Source organism: Electrona antarctica, assembly GCF_951216825.1.
Source record: "Electrona antarctica genome assembly, chromosome: 3".
Classification (NCBI taxonomy): domain Eukaryota; kingdom Metazoa; phylum Chordata; class Actinopteri; order Myctophiformes; family Myctophidae; genus Electrona; species Electrona antarctica.
The window spans coordinates 34,851,339-34,869,217 of record NC_136808.1 but is presented as its reverse complement, the minus strand read 5'-3'; the positions used below and the strand labels follow the sequence as shown (position 1 = coordinate 34,869,217).

The 17,879-nt window shown below is 42.5% G+C and overlaps 1 long non-coding RNA gene across 4 annotated transcripts in view; it reads right to left on the bottom strand.

The window, feature by feature from the left end:
• LOC306918842 overlaps positions 1 to 17,879 on the bottom strand; it is a 247,539-nt gene that overhangs the window by 122,335 nt on the left and 107,325 nt on the right. For all 4 annotated transcript variants that reach the window (XR_013789414.1, XR_013789415.1, XR_013789416.1 and 1 more), the window contains exon 4: positions 9,287 to 9,342. This is a non-coding gene — a long non-coding RNA (uncharacterized lncRNA). The remainder of the gene's footprint in view (positions 1 to 9,286; positions 9,343 to 17,879) is intronic.

Below are 17,879 nucleotides of genomic sequence, written 5' to 3'. Positions count from 1 at the left end.
GGTCTTGGAATTAATGAATTAAAATTCTTAATGAATTTTGATAAATGATCTCGCTCAAGGGCACTTTGATAGTAGAAGTTTGCAAAAGGCCTCGTACAAGAATATGAGCCTGCAAAGATTCACTCTTTAATGCTCTACTATAGGTCAAATGTATGTGGCAATCATATACAAATAACCTGCTGGATATGCATGCATGAGACTAACTATAGACAAAGAACTAGAAAAAGTGCCCCTTGGGGCCAGGATAGGAGCCAAAAAAGTCAAGTGGCATTTCTTCCTCAACAATCGGACGCTGCATTCATGTTTTGCGACATTTCGTACAAAAAGGGGCCACTCCTGAGAAATCAAACAGACACGTCTTGATCACATGACTGTAGAGATCATGTGTACTGATTAGCGTGACATTTGGATAAAATCTGAAAGAGTAATATCAGAAAATGTGCCTCCTGGTGGCACTATAAAGAGCAGATGTGAAAATGACAGGGGAAAGGTACAAACATAAAAAAATTATGTTTACTGGACCCATATTTTTGGTCACAGCCTTCACCAGTGTCAACAAAAATCTATTTAATGACAATGTCATGAATGAACATGTGCCCGTGCAGTGGCGTGCACAGATATTTCGAGGGGCAGGTGCTCAAGTGAAAAAAGGGCACCTTGTGCAGCACGTGGAACCGGCCGGTTGCCTTAATAGATTTTGGGGCATAAATGATATATTAGAAGCTTTTTATCAAGAATTGATCAATGTCACCATGGTCCACATACTGTAGTGTAAAAATATAAAAATAATGTTATTTTTTTCCCAAAAGGGCACATTGCTGTCCAGATGGCAAAGGGCAGGTGCTCTAGAACCACCTAGTGTCTATCTGTACCCGTGCAATAACATTCTTTAAACTTGGACTTGATTTATGAAGCCCTATGATTTTTTTGCCTAGCTTCATTCAAGCCTTTTCCAGAACAAAGACATATTGAGGAGAGATTGAAGTGGGGGAAAAAAATTACGTGATGCCTAATGTTAGCTAATGTTGAGATTTAATGCAATTAGACAGATTGGCTGGCTAAGTACATCAGCATTGCCAAATAGTCCACATATCAAAATGTCAAAGTATAATTTTAGACGGAGATAATTGGTTCAATTATAATTAGACAGGTGAATTAGTCTCTAATTTAAGACTCATTGTGCTGTACAGTAACAACATATCACAGGTATCTATAGCAACATGACACCAAAACAATGTCTCTGCTTGAAAAGGGACAGAGTTCTACAGTGCTACAGTAGGTATAAATATATTTCTGAAGTTTTTTCAGACAAAGGCTTATTATAGCCCATAAGCCAATACTAAAACGTCTAAATCCTAACAGTTTCCATAAAAACTTGTGCTTTCCTGGATTTAATGGGTTATAGCAAATTAAAGTGATTTGTGGCTGAAGGTGACTAGTTGCACCAACACATTATTTTATATCGCTTTGATATTGTTTACTATCTGATATTTAGTGCACTTGAATGAGGCCACCGTAAAGTGCTGACAACTCTTCCAATAGAAAAGTGATGCTCCGCGTGGTGACAATACACAAGAGTACAGTGAGTACTACATACATGCCTTAATAGTATGTACACTGTCGTGACAATACACCAGAGTACTACATACACACCCTTCTGTACACTGCTCAGCCATATCGTGACTGGAAGGCAGATGAGCGGGCGGCGGTATTGAGCTAGATTGATGCGTCTTCCCTCACTGACAGCTCTGAATCATGGCTACCCAGCCCCACACACCTCCAGCAGCTCTGGAATGTCTGATAAAATGATATTAATTCTGCGCATTAATGAGATTAATGAATGTGCGTGGCGCAAAGCAAGGGGGAACCAGTTTTTTTTCCCCTTTTCTTTTGTCTGGCCCTGAAATAATAACACAAAGGTAATTATAGCGCATCCATCAATCTGCTGCTCGACAGTCTAATTATCTGGGCATTTCTGAAGTGCTTTCACTTCTTTCTCCACTCATTTGTATTGGGTGATATGTTATTTTTTCATTAATGGAGAGGAGAACTCCGTCCGCAGCGCCTCCTGTGCGTTACAGTGGCTTCCTGTCAGTGACTATGGGGGGAAGCTATGATGGAGAGCCGAGGGGCTCTCAGATTGAGAGATCCAAAATTTCCATGATGGATGACTACGTCATCCCGCTAAGAGGTACGCATCAACGGCTCATCCTGCAACTTGACAAAGTGCTGTTATCCTCCGGTGGGAATAATGAAGATGCGGACAGGCCCATACCGAGTATAATCAATGGCCTTCCAATGAATCATCAACCTCAAACCTTAATTGAACAAGGCATTTCTTTTCCTCCTGCTAGATTTGGAGGAAAGTCCTAAACTATAATGGTCAAAATATAATTTTGGATTCAGATGTTTTGTTTATATTTACACAAAAGGTAGTTAAAGCAATTTGCTTGGTGAATGGCACCTGGAAACTTTATGGAAACTCAACTGAGTTCTATGAAGTTCACCTTTTATCAAACCGCAGTTGCTTGCTCTATGGCCTTTTTTGCCAACTGTGTAAGGCTAGTGTCTGACTGATAGTGTCGGACAAGAAAAACAATAGTAAAACAAATCTTTAACTATTGATAGTAAGTTACTGTGTGCAGTTAACAAAGCTGCACAAATAACAGTGGTGAGTGTTCAGAGGTACACTATACAGGCTGTCTGCTGGTGTATCGACTAGTGTGGTGATGGCCAAAATATAAATCTTACCGAATGCAGCAATGTCTCCATGTTCTTCTTTTTCAATTAAAGTATGGTTAGGAGTCTGGAACACGTTGTCACGCTCATGTCATTATGACTCAGCCATAACACAATGCAAATAAACCCACAATTTACCGGTCAACTCCCAGGCCAAAAGTACTCTTATAGAGAGAGATGGGGTATAGTAATGGTGTGGCTTCCATGTGGATCTCGGACTTCCATGTGGCAAGTCTGTGACATCAGCCACCTGCTATGATGTCAGTATAATGATGTAAGTAGAACCACAGTTGCCTGGCTATACAGCCCCTGAATCGCTAGCCTCGGTGGCAGTTTTCTATTTGTATCTTTTATTTTCGTTTGCATTCGGCTCAAAAATTAAGGCCTGGGGGAACGAGACACATTTCCTGGTCTAGGAGTGGGGGTGAACTATAGTGCAGAGGTGCATCGCTTCAAATATGGTGACATCAGCTTTCTCCACTATTTTCTATCAGGGAGGGGTGGAGGCGGGCGGGGAGGGTGAACCAACATTATACAGCGCTTGCACCATGCGATACCCGCTCCTCTAAACCAGAAAGCATGCTGGCTGGGCCAAGCTACTGAATCGCTAGCTGATCACTAGCCTTGCGTTCAGGGTCTGGTGACGCTGTAGAAGGCGGGTTTCCGTGGTTGAAAATCGAACCAGCGGCCCGGCCAATTGGGATAATCCAATATGAACCAATTCCCAAAGAGTCAAAACAGCTGCGCCAAGAGGGCTTTCAGACTGAATAATGGAGTGAAATGAAATGGAAATTCAGGTGTGAGTGTCAGGCTACAACCACGGATGACTAGTATTATGAAATTAAAGCGAAATATGTAAAATATAGGCGGGACAGAAACATGCTTGACCTACTAGCAGCGTTTACAATACAATTGGATCTGATTGGTCCAGAAGTGAGGGGGAGGGAAAGACGCTACGACAGACAGACAGTGACAGACACTCATAGAATATACAATCTTTGGTGCAGGTCTGTACCCTGCTTGACATTTTCTAGTTTTATGTCAGTCAGGTCACATCACTTAATCACGTGGGCTGTAAAGAGCGACCTCTAGGGGTTGGGTCACTAGCAGATTTTTAGTCTTGTTATAGCTCCTACCACATGCAGTACTACAGTGCCACCAACACACCTCTCACTTCCCCTATAATGCATACAGCCGTATACATTGCACATCCCTCATTGCCTACTGTATATTGTGATGCTTTCGTGCCTACTGTTTATTTTTTCCATCTTGTACCAACACACCAGTCACACCAAAGTAAAATACTATCTGCACTGCAGGAACCACTATTCCAACTCAGGCTCCTCCACAAACAACGCTTGTAATCCAGACCCTAATGGACATCCAAAACAATAATCATTTGCTGAGTTGACCCAGGTGGAGCAGGGCTAGGTTCCGGATACCCCCTCCTCCCATCCTGGGCTAATTGTGAAGTATACAGGGGAGGGCTGCTTCCTGGAGCTTCCTTGCTAATGGCTACAGAAGACGGACAATTCAGAGCAAATATAATATCCCACAGCTGTCCAAATAACCATCTCACTCACTGCTCCCTCCCTCTCCCTCCTCTGAAGACAACTGCTGCACCCGGAGCCTGTGTCCTCCCATAGCCGTCCACATTATGGGACACTAGTTGACCCTAGAGTTTGCATCCGTTACCTAGGGTTACCACCAGGTCCACTACACCTGAACAAACCATTACACAAAGTGTGGCTATTAAAATTATTCCAGGCATTGTACTGAAGGATGGCGCCATCGCAGTTTTCATTACCTCAAAAATGGAAGTAAAAACATGAAGAGATGGCTTTATAAAAAAGGCTTTATAAGCCGAGCATGACACACAAATCACTTGCTGGACAATGTTATGGTGTGACTCTCTGCACAGCGACAGTGTTGTCTTCAAGGCAGTGTTGCCAGATTTTGTGAGAGAAATAAGCAACCAGGTCTCGGAAAACAAGCCCTTCCCCCACAACAAACGACTATAGACCACATGAGCACATTGACTCCCAAACACGACTTTCCCGACCTAATTGATAAAGACCTCTTTCCCTGCCGAACCCGACTTCCCCGACTTATGTTATGTATTTTTGAGTGGTGTAAACCACTCCTACAACTGGCTTTGTTAGTGCAGAAAAAATGAGCATGGTTGCTATGTTCACCCGGGTGTGATTTCATTACGTCAGACATGTTAGTGCAGAAAAAATGAGCATGGTTGCTATGTTCACCCTGTTCACCCGGGTGTGATTTCATTAAGTCACCCGTCCGACTTTGATAACTTTTAACTTTAAGACATACAAGGTTTTCCAAAAACTGACTCTCTTCTCAGGGCTTCTGGGTAATCGAGTCACAATGCAATCCTATGGACAATGGCCGCAGCCTGCGGGTCGCTCTGTTCTCGCTTCTTGTTTTGGGTGGCGGTGGTGGAATATGTCTCGACATTATGAGAAACGATTGCGCTATTTTAAGGCAGACAATCGTGAAATGGAGCTACATTCACGACCGGGTGATTCTTCAAAGGTTAGTGAAAAACTGCATGCGTCAGGGAAGCTGTTTATGATCAAAAACTTCAGCAATAAATGTGTTAAACCTATAGGCTACTGTGAAGATCGGCTATTTGAAAACAGCCAATCTACAAGCTCAAAACGCTTCAACTTGCGATGAGATGAGTTGTGTGTGTGTAGATCTGCCATTTAAAAAAAATCTTCAAATAAAATGTGGAATATAACAACACAGATCTGGTACGGGGCTCCATGGCTCAAAATTGTTTTAGATGGGGTTTAGGGACAAATACATGAATTTGGGAGACCATGAAAATATTTGAGAACGACTGGTTTAAATAATAAAACAAATTGGAAGCAAGCCCTTTGAACTTTACAGAAAAAGAAGCCCAAAATCACTTAATAATAAGCAGACATGGCAACACTGCTTCAAGGTACAGCCCCTACTCCCACGCCACCTCACCCCACCCCACCCCTAACTCTCTGTCACAACCTGAGGGTGGGGGGTTGGATGGGAAAATGTACAATCCGCACTTGGGTTACAGATGTGGAGCCATTCGCAGACAGGTTAATGGTAATATCACAGAGCAGTCTCAAGTTTAATTTCGATAAACTCATAAAAGATTTGAGACGACGAGTCACTGTGTTCCTTTCGAGTGTCTTGTAAATGGCTCATAAAAGTCCATTTATTTATATAAACATTGGAGAAGTTCCACATCAGGCTTGGTGCAGGGACACTGAAGTATTTCTCTTTGTTTCTGCTATGGGCAATATAGAGTTGTCAGTTCCATAAACAGACGTAGGAGGACATAATAAAAAGACCAGACAGAAAGATGGCAGAAATCCATATGGTCACTCCAATACACACTGACAGATAAGCATGAGAACTACTACTATAACAGTGTATACTCATGCATTTGTCTCAACATCCGGCTGGTCTGTTTTTGGCCGCCTTGTAAATGCATATGTGCAGCATTTTGACTTGGCAGCTATTTCCCTTGATCCTGTTTTTTGGTTCTATTTTGTGGCAGGCAAACTGGAGTGGTGGGGCGAATTGACAATTTCGAAACAGTGTTGTGAATCTTTCCTTGCCTTCTTCGTGTTTGACATGTTATGGACTCACCGTGCGGCAATTTGAGAGGATAGGCACTGCAATTTTGGAGTCAATGAGGAGTACAATTTGGCTGTTCGCTACCTGCTTGGACCTGGTCAACCTGGTGTATGGCGAGGCATGGCCTGGTCTATTTTGCAAACCCACTTTATGCTATGCTTGTCTGTTTCACTTTGATATGAATCTCTCAAGCTGGTCCAAAATAAGTGACAGAAACGAAGGGAAAATGTTGGCGCAAGGGTGGTGCTAGACAAACGGCCATGGGGTCACCAAGATGATCAAGATCCAGGGTTTAATCAAACGTGTATTTAGATGTGTAAAGTATCCTGCAATCTGCCAATTGGATTATGACATTATGTGTGCAAAATGTTGGTCTGAGGGTGGCCAAAATGATCATGGTTAAGGGTTCTAGAACCCTTACCACTGGTAACTCTTTGCGTCATGGCAAACGCAAGATGTGGAGATAGTGAGTGCAAGTGGAAATTGTCAATTAAAAATATATATAATTTATGTCAGGTCCAAAGTGGTATAGGAATACCAGGTTGAAAGTGGTTAAATGTGTGTATAAAATGTGTATAGAATTTGCATTGGAAAATAAATAATATAAATATTATATATTGCAATACTTAGTTGTCACAAAATCACATAAGGCACACCTGGACTTTTCATAGTGGCACACTGTTTGGGAACAACTGCTCTAAAGAATCAACCTTTAACAAATCCCTGGCCAACTGAAGACATCAGATACAGTAGAAAACCTTAAATAAATTATACATTTCATCTGCAGTGTAACAAGGAACCACCCCGACTGGTCTCCTTCCTCCACTATAAAATAAGTGATGTGGGCCTGCAGACCGTAGCATCTTTAAGTTGAGTTATATGCCTGGGCCGCTGATATATCACCGTGGCAGTTCCACTTGTGTGGTTTGGGGCGATTTCATTTTCCAGCCCCCTCTCAGAAGTTATCTAAATGGATTGTACAATAATCTGCCGTGCCCTGCAACCACACAGAGAATAATTATTCTGTGTTCAAACCTTTGACAGGAAAAATTAGTAACAATCACCCATGAGAGCAGGTGTTTTTCTTTCCCTCCACGCTCTCTCCCCTCCCCTCCCCTCCCCTCCCCTCCCCGGCCGTCTCCACGCTCTCTCCCCTCCCCTCCCCGGCCGTCTCCCCTCCCCTCCCCGGCCGTCTCCCGAGTGCCTGCAGCAGGACTGGTTGTGTACAAGGCTAGTATTGATTTTGAAACCATTTGACAAAGGATAAATAAGACTGGAGAGAAGGGAGGCTTTAGCCATGAGCTTTTTGATCAATCAACATGTCACAGCTGGAACTAAATTCAATTCGTATTTATCAAAATCTCCCCCTGCTTGGTTAGGATGCTATGCAACGGTGCAGGCCCCTTTTAACAACCTTTTCAGCCACAAGCATCGCTGCCTTTGAAATGGATTTCATGGCTGAAACACTTAGCTGTGAAATCCTCATCATTTAATGGGAGCAAATTAATATGAATTGTGCAGACGTGAATCGCAATGCCGATGTACAGACAAGAGACACAAGTTACAATTGCATACTGTTCATACAAAGAACGCCCTAAACAGTAAAATAATTACTCTTTGGATAAATTAGTACTTTTTCAACATCAGTTGATGCTTCATATCCATATGAGTAAAATCAAGGGGCTGATTTGTTTATTTTCGGAACACGGTTCCGACTAAATCAAAGATGACCCTATAGTACTTTAAATAGAAACATTACTCTATGCAAATGCAGAGGTGAAACCTATACCCTGAAACAAATATTTTAACCATTTACAAAATGTCCCTATTTTGGGCATGTCATTATAACTAAAAATGAAAAGAAAATTCATACAATACATATTTTCAGAAGTTTGCATCGCATGCTGTGAGCATGTCGATCTGCTATTTTTTATATGAATACAGTTGCGCCCATATTGACTTGCCGTGCCTTAATTGGGTACAAAATGTTTGTAAACTACTGCTTTAAAGCATTGGTTCCAGAGGGTCCCCAGCAAAAAAACATTAACATACTGTAGCGTCACTATCATCTTAATCACTTTGTCTATTTATATGTTGGCCATTTAAAAAATCTGATATACAAGCTCATACTGCGAGCTTGTACATCTGCTACATTTGAAAATATTGGATTTTTTTCCATTTGTTTTTAAACCTTCTCATTACGAAGGCTTATAGTAATAAGCCTTCGTATCTCTTCTCGGGGTCCATCCCTGGCACAAAACATTTTCAGATGGGGGTCCGCGGCCAAATATATATCAATTTGCGGGTCTTGGTACGAAAAGGTTTTAGAACCACTGCTTTAGAGAATAGTATAGGTCAAGTTTTCAAATACATACACAGTTTGTCTGTGGTGAAGCTATAACCATTTAAACCGTTTATTCTTAGTAAAAACCGAGTTACAACTGTACTTGGACCAATGTTTTTACGTCTCCACCAAATCTCTTCCCAAACAATCTGATCTACAAGCTTATAACTTACGTACATTTGCCCCCTTCCACCACCCCCAGAATTAGTATGCTTTTCATTCTTGTGGAGTGTGAACCTGCTCAATCTATAGCATTGGGAGCCAGGCTCTGTTTAACTGTCATTCAACACCCTCAACCCTATAATTTCAACCAGGCAATAATGTGTTCATAAAAATACATTTTAAAAGAGTTCAAAAGGTGAGGTTCAAACCAGTCATTTCACAACAATGCAGTCTGATGAACGATGAAAACACACATCGCCTCCTATTCAAACACTACTGATCTAAAACCATGAAGTCAGATAGAGGCCCTTATTGATGTGTTATTATCAAAGGAAAATAAGAGAAAGGTGACTTCTATAGCGACATTTTGCAATTTCAAATCACCCTCCTACTCACCAGCCTTCGATCCCCATCACCTCCTCCTGTTCACCGTGTCATTTGTAATGAGGAGTCTAGTAAAACACAGATGAGAAAGTAGACATGAATGATTAGCTGCCTTATTATGGGTTTTATGAACTGTGGTGAGGTTACAACAGACAACTCTCAGATCTATGGAACTCTGTGAAACAGTTCGGTGGTGACGGAGCACCTAGTAAAACCCCTTCCCTGTAGGACAGCGTTACTGACGAAAACGAAGTAAAAACCAAGCTATGCTGATTGCTGACTAAAACTATGACTAAATATAGTGACGATTTTGTCACCAACTACACTAAAAGGTCAGGGAGGGACTAGTGGGAAAAACTAGGCTAAAATGTCAGGGAGGGACTAGTGCAGAAAACTAAAATAATTCCATGCCATGGTTGCAGGTGGGTGTCGTGCTATGAAAATAGCTGATCTACAAGCTCACGTGTCGCAGTGTGACAACATATTATTGTTTTAAGCTTGTAATGTAATTTAGATGGGTTATTTTCGCCACACGGCCAAGTATAAATCATGCAGGCCTTAGACGCCATCAAGGCCTGCCAACTAAAACAATTGAGATGACTAAAATATGACTGGAACTAAAAGGAATTCTATTCAAAAGACCATGACTAAAACTACATCAAAATCAACACTGCTATAGGGAAAAAGGTTTTAGTTTGGCAGACCAGGGTGGCACAAAAGTATTTTCGAGTGGCGGAGCACTTCCAATATCATGTTCAGAGTGCCCCGCAGCCCCACACACACTAAGGTTGTGCTGTAGGTAGGCGTGACCCTTGAACCTTCTGCATAGGAGAGTGACAATCATGACGAGCAGAAACTCCTCCGCAAAAGTAGAATTATTTTGTAGTGCCCACTGCCCATAGCACTCTGACAAAAAATGCTGGATGCTCAGAATGCCGAAACTGCATAGAAATGTACGGCACGAAAGCTCTGGCAGCTCAGAAACACTTTGTACACGGGCCACTAAATCTGCTTTTATAGCCTTCGGCTACACGATCATAGACGTTGGACTAGGACATAATGCCCCCTGTGTACATAAAAATAGATGGATGGAGCTGGGCAGGAGATGCAGCAGGACTCTCATATCACACAGAGTAGTAACATGATCAGATATAGACCACACGTTGACTAGGATGAGTATGTGACAATGTTGATAACGATTGGGGTATGAATAGGGTTGTGTGCTAAAGAGTGTTCCAATCAAAAGGAATGAATTAACTTGTGTTGCTCAAACAGTATATCTTGACGACTACTGGCTTGGCATGGAATTTGCTGCGCACCTTCATACTCGCCTGGGCCCAAGAGGACAAAACTTTTAATCCCTATACCCGCGGGGGTCAGATTAGAATTTTGGGTAGTTCAAAACAAAACAAAAACTGCATTTGGATCACTTTGATATCCAATCTACGTATGCTCATAGAATTAATTCAGAAAACATTATGCCATTAAGAAAGTTTGATTATTCAAATAGTATCTTTAACACCACAAAATCAAAATCTGATCCACACAGATAGGGTCAACATTTTTGGTCTTCTTGAATTGTGAAACTTGTCCTCCAATTCTGATCCAATTCCAAGTGCTTGTCAGGATGGGGGGGGGGGGGGGGGGTGGTTCTCAGTCTGAAAAGGTTGAGAACCACTGTACTACAGCATGGTGGCCATTTTGGCTCATATAGTGATGCCAGTGGAGAAAAAAAAAACGTTACAGGTTTATCGAAACGGAGACAAGTGCAGGTCACAGTGGAGTGTATTCTGTTGATTGGCTCATCCCACAGTTCCCTTTGTGAACTCGACACCCTTTTCCTGTTCCCATGCAGTTTTAGCTTTGATGATAAATTGATTATCAAATAACATAAGAGCAGGGTAGATCTGTGAGATTAGTGGCCGCTGGTGAGGGCTTAAGGTGAGCAAACTCTCCCATGGTTCGCTCAGAGGAGGGGCGTGCAGGGGAGGAATCCATGTGAATGGGAGGAAGAGCAGATGGTGAAGGAAAGGCGGGATGTGAGGAAAACCAAACGGTGAGGTTCCCTAAAATAGTTTATTTCCAGATGCCGACCATTATTATATTCTTTGATTGATAGTTTAGTCAATACAATACACTGAAGAACTAAAGAATCAGCATGTGCAGAACAACAAAATAACAAATACAGAAGTACAAAGAATAGAATTTGCATTGGCAGGGGGCACGGTGGCACAGGCGGTAGCGCTGTCGCCTTACAGCTAGAAGGTCCTGCGTGCGATTCCGACTGGGTACGCTGGGGGCCCTCCACACATAAAGGGTCTTTCTGTGTGGAGTTTGGATGTTCTCCCCGTGTCCCCTGTATACGGTAGGTACCCTCTTAAAAAAAAAACATGCAGTATTCCTGTTCTCTACTGCGTCCTCCTGGTCAGCCATGATGGAGGGAAAAGGAACTGGTTGGAATAACGTGTTCCTTCCACACACTATGTCCGAGGAAACTCCCCCCTGTCAGGTGAAAAGAAGCAGTGAGCTCACTTCTAATTCATTGAAGGAAGCATGAGCTGCAGTTCAGGGCTCTAGGTTGGCAGTGGGAAGAGTAGCGTCCAGTATTACAGCTTAGAGTAGCGCCCAGTATTAAGAGTAGCGTCCAGTATTACAGCTTAGGCAATAGGCACAGTAGGGTGAAAAATGGGTTAGAAAATCAGGGGATAAAACATTTTAATTTAAAAAAAAATGCATTTAGGGTAGGAGTTTATAAGTTTACACTTCATCCTATAGTCCTTTTCAAATATTGTTGATATTCTTTTCCGTTTTGCATTTTATTTGTTTTTAATTAATGTTCGAAATAAAGTAATTAATAAATTCATAACCACACACGTTTGTGCATGCATCATATACAGTGTGTGTGTGGCTGGCCAACCCATTGTGCCCAAATGCTTTCCTCCTCCTAGTGGACACGCGCACACGCACACACACACACACACACACACACACACACACACACACACACACACAAAATATATGAATACAAGTTAATCTATTGGCCACAGCACAAGAATCCCATCTGACACATCCGTCCTCAAAGAAAAAAACGTAACTCAGAGAGAGAGCGAGAGAGCGAGAGAGAGACATGTGGACAGAACAGAGACATTAAGCAGATATCTCAGATTAATTTCACAACGGTGTGGAAATATTTATCTTGAGAATTGATTCTGTTAATATGCCCCCTGTAGCCACGCATGCATGAAGAATTATTCCACGGAAGGTATTTCAATATCTCGGGGAAAAATAACAGTGACATGATCTACTTTAGGAGGGAGGGAGGGAGGGGGTGGGGGCAGATTATGAATGAAAGCACTGCGCTCCAAACGTACGAATAATCAATCGTGGAATGCTTATGACAATTAGTGGAGCGGGACAGAGTGAGTGCCTGGTGTTTTGACAGCTCAGATTTGGATTAAACCTGGCTTAATAGGATCATTTTTTCCCCTCGCAAAAGGTACTCCATTTAAACCGGGGCAATCAATTATTATGAATTATGCATGCATTGAATTAAGGGTCTAATGTCATTAATATGTCTCATTAGTTTGCATTGAGTGAGGGAGATCTCGCCCCCTCCTCACCTCCTCCTCCGTCAAAGGAGGATGGGGTGGGCTGCTGGGAGGTGGCAGTAGTGGAGGAGAGAGTGTATGTGTGTGTGCGTGTATGAATATGTGTGCGCAGCGCGCGTGTGTGTGCGCGCGCGCGCGTGTGTGTGTGTAGGTAACAGTATTTGCATTGAGCGGCGCCATTGTGTCAATGTCAAATGGGGTGTTTGTAATGCTCTCTCTCCCTCTGCGTTGCGAGAGAATCAGGCAGCCTTTATTCATTTCAAATATTTTCGGCGATGCATTAGTGTCAGGATGTGCCGGTTCCATTTCTCAGAGACGGACCCAAGGCCCTGACAGCGTGAGCGGATGTGTAAATACAAAAGGAAAACACTTAACTATGACATCATCGGAGATGGGTTATTAATCTTGCTTTTTAAAGGGGGCCTGTGTGGCCCTACTAGCCTCTTGCGTTCCTCCTGGCCTGAGCAGTTTTTTTCTATTTCTGAACAACCATGTAACCCACCCCACCACCACCCTCCCCACCAAAAAAAAAGAAAAAAGAAAAGAAAAGAAGAAGAAAGAAATCCATTAGAGAGATGGATGCATGGCGGGGATGGTTGGATGGTTGGAAAACAAAAGAAACACACAAGAGCTGATTGGGTGGGTTATGGGTTAAGGGCGCATCTACAATGGGATTCTTTGTTTGAACAGGGCTGTTAGATACCACACAGGGCATAATGGCTGGCTGGCTGCTGGTTAAACCACATCTTGTAGGCTGATGAGTGAACGCTATACGGCCAGAGCAAAAGCAGCCAGGAGGGAGATGTGCATACAGTGAAGTCAGACCAGCATTGTCCAGCAATCATGTATTTTTTCCCAATTAGACTAACACTTACATGTCCATTTGGTTCCATGTGTACGGTATATACTGTATACACTAACAGTTGAGGTAACACTCAGGACTATCTGTTGAAAATCACTTATGTTCAGACACGGTTGTACAACAAACTATAAAAGAAGGATGTATGTAGAGAGACTAAGGCCCTGTCCGCACATAGCCGCCTATTTTTATAAACGCAGCTTTTTAATTGGGGGGCACATGCAAACGGGCATTGTTTTAAAATGTCCGGCTAGTGTTGATTTTTTTTAAAACTCTGTTTGTGTGTGGACAAGATAAACTGAGGTATTGGTTGGCTGCGCCACTTTAGCTAGATTTTCGTGTGGACACGAAAAAGCTAAGTTTATTAAAAAAATACCCGTGTATGTGTATACAAAGGTTCTGATCACTGATGTTTGTTATCAGAGAGTAAAGGACATGTGCAGCAGATACAGGGGCCATATTGGTATTCCCAGTCATGTCCCTCCCACGGAACGACACTCAGTCCCATTTATTCCAGGCACATCCTCCAACTCCCCAACATCCACTAAGCATGAACGGCAAGGCATAAAACACCCATACATAATGTGGAAAAATGAATCCTTACATTGAACAATAGACTAACCAAAATAGTTATCAGCTAAATGTATTCATAACAACCGGCCAAGGTGATTCTCTAGCATCCCGACACGAGCCACTACATATATTATCATTTCCTCTCCCCCACTTAATTCACAGCATTGACTTCTGGGAACCCAATGACCCATGCATCATCTTGGGTGGCACTGAATCAAGGGTGATGACATGTCCCTATTGCAAGGGACCCCCGTGTTAAAAACCACAGGGCCAATGATGTGCTGTCAGTCTACAATTACAGCAATCCATTTCTGCAGCTTCATCATGTATATATTATGTAAAGGCCGTGAATATAGTCCCCATTCACTTGAAAATATTCAGAAAATAGCAAATATAGACTAGCTGTTTTCACTGTTGATCGTACAATGAAGTATTAGGTGGTATATGTAGTTCCATCTGAAGAAAGCGAGGATTATACAGAGACATTGGAGATGGAGTCACTTGGAGGGGGCATGAGGGGGGGAGGGAAGAGGGGTGAAAAAAAATATCCTGGGAATTGCACTTGTGTCCTATGTATAAATATAAATGCTGTCTATACTGTACTGCTTTTTCCAAATAAAATAAATATTATAAAAAAAAAGAAGTATTAGGTGGTACCAATGGAAATGTCTTTATTATATTAATGTTTCCGGTATATTCTCTATTGGTCATCATATAAGACATGGTGTTTATTCTTGGGTTTGCTATAATGACATGACCAAAATAGAGTTGCCAGGTTGATTGTAGTCAACACTTCTATATTCAGCACAAGCTTGTAAGACGGATAGGGACTTGGTCACACAACCTTTACAGGGAGCAAGAAGCTTCCTTTTTTTTAATAAAGAGACATAGCAACCTTAGCCTGGCTGAATTCAATCCAGGTCCACTTCAATTAATTAAGGCTAAATAAATAATGTGCAAGGAGCCTATTTAGGGCCTATATTCTCAAGACATAAAAGCCATTAATTATCAAGGTCAACGTGAGAGAATAAGATAAGGCAGGGAACAAGCGCACATTGAAACAAGTGGGAAGAAGGTGGCAAGACTGTGAATGTCAAATAAGCCAAGCAACTTTTGACTGCTGTGGGGGGGAGGAACACCAGCTGTCTCCATGTTTAATCATTGTTGTCAGAAGAAAATTACGTATTCCCAACATAAATGGCAAAATAATCATGTGGGAAGAAACAAAATTTGCTTGAATTGCTCTCCCTTGTTTTTGAGTGTCCAGAGACCGAGGCAGGTGAAGTTTGCCCTTATTACCAATGTCAGGGATTCGATTAAGCACCAGGAAAGCAAATGATCCCAATGAACTAATGATTAATCCGGCAGGTCTATTTACTAATGTACCAGAATGCATTAGAGGCATAAGTTAATGGGGACAGGACATCAATTCAAATACAAATGAACCACATTTGCATTGGACGCTTATTGACTGGCGTAACAAAACGAATTACAAAAGGTAATCTACTTATAAACCTTAGAGACGGATGAAACATGATACCCGACATATCTACGATTTAGCTCGGACCCCGTACTTGCCTCTGGAAATGACAGCGTCAATACAAACAGATTGACTGGTCTGTAGTCAACAAATAAACGTCTGTTCTGATTAAGTGAGAGGGAAAATGATTAACTTGATTTTCAGTCAATTGAGAAAGACAACAACAGCTCATTCCTGGAAGGCAAGACAGAATGTCTGATCTGGTGTTGCGGAGCCCTCTGTTGACTATAAACTGTGTGTATGATCTCAAACAACATTGAAGGAAAAGCTAGATTTGCTTTTGGGTATAATATGGCTAACTGCCATTAGCCCTGAATTACTGGTGGGAATTTTCCCACACAGTTCCACACATGAATGTAAGTTGCAGGGCCATGGGCTCCTGGGGTGACAGTGCTGTGGCACTTCTGAGATGGTTCCAATGAAGCACAGGGGCCTCCCCAGAGGTGCTTTAAGAGAGAGAGAGAGGGGAAGAAAACGTTCCTGCTATGTGGATGAAAGGCCCCCGACTTAATCCTCACTTTGTTCTGGTACATAGATGAACATGAAAGCCCACTTCTGTGGATTGTTTCCCTATGGGCCCTTGGGCACAGCACTGGACCCCGAGCAATAGTCTTATCAATAATGCTGCACTCTTAACTGTAAGCTTATATTGGTGGGTTAAAATATTCCGCGATTTGACGGAAATCTATCCATCCATCCTCTTCCCGCCGGTAATGGTGCCTTTTTGCTAGCTTGTCTAATACCATCTAGTAAGTGATTTTTGTTGGGAGGAAGAGGACAGGGGGGAGGGGGTTTAAAAAAGAGAAAAGCAGCGGTTTCTATTTGATGTTTCGATCCGGGATTGATCTCGGAGGAAAGGCTCGCATTCTGAAAGTGGGATTATTGGCTTGGCTGACTCTCCTCAGATGTCAGAGATCTTTGAACAGCGTTGTAGAGAGCACTACTTCCAGGCTGCCGCTGAACTGCTTATGAACTCATCAGAAGAGCACCTGTCTCCATATTAACGAGGCCCCGTTCTCCTGACGACGGCCCTCTTCCCACACATACCTGTCCCCAGGAGAAGCCCGGCAGCTTTCCAAGAAACCAAACAGAGAGCAAAAGTTCCTCCCTCCTCTCAGTATCGAGCCCACTGTCGCCTCACATCCGCGCTTAGGAAGATGCACGGCTAAATGGGTGCATTTTCACACTTTCGCAGTTAAAATAACACTCCAGCTTTTGCTGTGTAGGTGACCTGATGTGTAGACGTTCACGTGGAACGTTGCAGGGATTGAGGTAGAATCAGAATTCCTTTGATCGTAGAGTATGGGAACATAGGGTGGTGGTGCATAGGCTCTATAATTTGCAGCACTGTGCACTATACAGCATGGCCAATTACAGTACAACATGGCAAATGACAGTACCTGACAAAGGGTGCTTTTGCATGGGGACAATCTCAAATCAACTCGCTTTTCTTTGTTTTCCTCTGTAAATATGACACCCTTCGTGTAGGAGCAAATGTTATTACTGTAATGGTCCTGGAAACATACCTATTTAACATGTACGGTAAAACAAAAGAGAAAAAAAAGGGGATTTTAGTGGAGAAATGGGCTATGCACTTGATCTATAAATTGTTTTTACATTTTACAATGTCTAGTTTAATGACATGTTAACGGTATCCGGGAGCCTATAGGGAGTCTGTCCTGATGCAATGACGGAATCACACCGGTGACGATTGTCACTGACCAATCAGGAGTCTCCATTGTTCAACGAAGCACGCCTCAAAGGAGATGATACCCAAAACAGAACCCGATAACTTTGTCTAACGTTAAACAAAGAAAGATGGATAGAGTCGAGTCAAATCAGCCTGCCAATACAAAGCCACTGATTGAACAAGATGTATGATAGACACTGACCTGTAAAGTAGGGGGGCACACACACAAACGCACACGCGCACGCGCACACGCACACGCGCACGCACACGCACACGCACACAGGTTCTGGATGTCCAGTATATGCATTGTGACCTTGTGGATCAGCTACATTTTT